The following is a 2,449-nucleotide window of genomic DNA, read 5'->3' on the forward strand; positions in this document are numbered from 1 at the left end:
GCCTTTGGAAGGCAAAGCCCTCATGATTGGGATTAGTGTTCTTATAAAACAGGACCCACAGAGTTCTTGGCCCTTTCTGCCTGTGAGGGCCGCAAGACAGCCATCTGAACCAGAAAGCTGTCACCAGACACCTAATATGCTGGCCCCATGATGTTGGAATTCTAGCTTCCAGAACAGTGAGAAATAAATGATTCTTGTTTATGTACTACCGAGTTTATGGTATTTTGTTATAACAGCCCAAATGGACTCATACAGCTACCCCAGCTGACCTACCCTAGTGACCCACAAACAAACTGTGAGTGGGAAATAAATGGGTTTTGTTGCATGCCACTGAGATTAATGCAGCATAGCTAAGTGATGCAGGCACAGTATCTAGATGAGACATCTTGGGAAACCTCAAGATGAAATAAAAGGCTTGGTAGAATCAGTTTACTCTCTTAAAAATATTAAGGCTAATCCCCACTAAAAATGGGTAATGTTTAAAAAGTGGAGAGTGTAGTTGTGGTTCTTTTGTATTTTAAAGACTGCCAAATAGTGAAGGCATTTTAAATACTGAAAACTTCAAATGTTCTCATGAGGCCAGTAGCCACTGCTTATTTTAATGTGCCAAAGGATGTGAATGATTGGTTTAATACTGTTCCTTCTCAGAGCAGATTGTTGAGACCAGATCAGTCAATGCATCCAGCATGAGTTAATTATGTAATACTAGTACCTCTATTATTATATTTCAAAGAGAGTAGTGTTTCAACACAGATAATGATTCTGAAATTATTTCTCTTGTGGAATACCCTGATGGCTTTTTTGATTCCCTTTCTACTCTCTTGCAAAACTCACCCCCGCACACACACACCCAATAAAAAAAAAATTACATATAACAGATTTCTATGCTTTCCAGAAACATCTGTTCTTTGTATTTAACCTCCTGAGGAAACTGTGATATAAATGTTTAAATTTGTTCTATTTTGTTTAAAAAGTGCTTTCACAAATGGAAGAGTAGAAAAATAACATCACTTGAAATTAAAGACTGCACTAATTTATTTAAAAATGAAAGAAAAAGAAAAATCACAATGGGGCATTTGAAGTTGAATTTTCATTATGTCCTAATAATCTTTCTGCATAGGAAGTGTATGAGCCAGAGTAATGCTTCTCAACCTTGGCTGCACGACAGAATGACCTGGATAGATTTTTAAAATCCTGATGCCCTGGCCACTTCCTGGACAAGTCACATCAGAAATTCTGGGCGTGGAACTCAGCAGCACTTGGTTCTAAATTTCTCCAGGTGATTCTAATGTTTATCAAAGATGCAAAGCCACTGACCTAAAGAAGTGACCTAGCTGGCACCTGTTAAGGTCAAGTTGTTAATTCAGTCAAGGTCTGAGCAGGAAAGAGAATCCACCCCATTTGTTTCATATGAGAAAGCTTAAATGGAGTACTGTTTAAATGGACCAGCAATAGAAGGAAGCTATTACCATCTCTAGGCTTGATGGAAAATGTGACCAGAGCCCAGTGAGACCCTGATGCGTGAAGAAGCCCCTGTCCCCCGGGGAGCTGTAGTTAGGGAGGGATAGAGACACACTGCCAGAGACATGGAACAGGGAGAGATGGGGGAAGAAATACTCTGCTCTCATTTTCTTTTTGCCCTTGAACAGAACCTGACCCCTTGTCAATGGCTCCCATTGATCAAGCTCAACGGACTCCCTCCAGAAAGATGTTGAGGGAGAAATAGTGCAAAGGGTCAGCTTCCAGTGGTACAGAGTAGCTAGAGAAGGACATTAAAGGGGCTTTGGGGGCCTAATCAAATTTAAGTAACACAACCAGGCAAACTTTCTGAACCAAAACCAAAAGCAGAGTGTGCGGCCAAGTACTGAATATGATTTCTAAATGTAATTTTATAAAATGCCTTACAAAATATAATTATTCATTTAAAGAATCATCTTAAAAAATAATCACACTTCATGAAAATTGGGATTGTTCCAGAAGATCTAAGGTATATGATTATGAACAGTTTAAACTTTATCATTCATTCAACATTTATTTCAGAATATTTTTTAAGAGCTTTTGTGCCAGACACTATGCCATGCTAGATACAGAATCAAAGACATTAGAAACCATGTGTACATACTTCTGGGTAGAATATTCTGTAAATGTCAATTATATCATTCCTACAGTTCAAATCTTCTGTATCTTTACGGATTTGCTTTTGGAGAGAGGAGTGTTCAAGTCTCTGACTATAACTGGGATTTATCTATGTATCATTTCAGTTCCATCAGCCTGTCCATTCCCTTCCTGTATTTTGAAGCTGCTTTGTTAGGGGCAAACACAGTTCTATGTCTTCCTGAAGAACTGACCCTTTTTCATCATCTATGGGTCCTCTTTAATCCTGATAATACTCCATATTCTGAAGTCTACTTTGTCTCATAGTAATGTAGCTATTTCAGATTACTTTTGG

Source organism: Lutra lutra, chromosome 3 (genome assembly GCF_902655055.1).
Source record: "Lutra lutra chromosome 3, mLutLut1.2, whole genome shotgun sequence".
NCBI classification, from domain to species: Eukaryota; Metazoa; Chordata; class Mammalia; order Carnivora; family Mustelidae; genus Lutra; species Lutra lutra.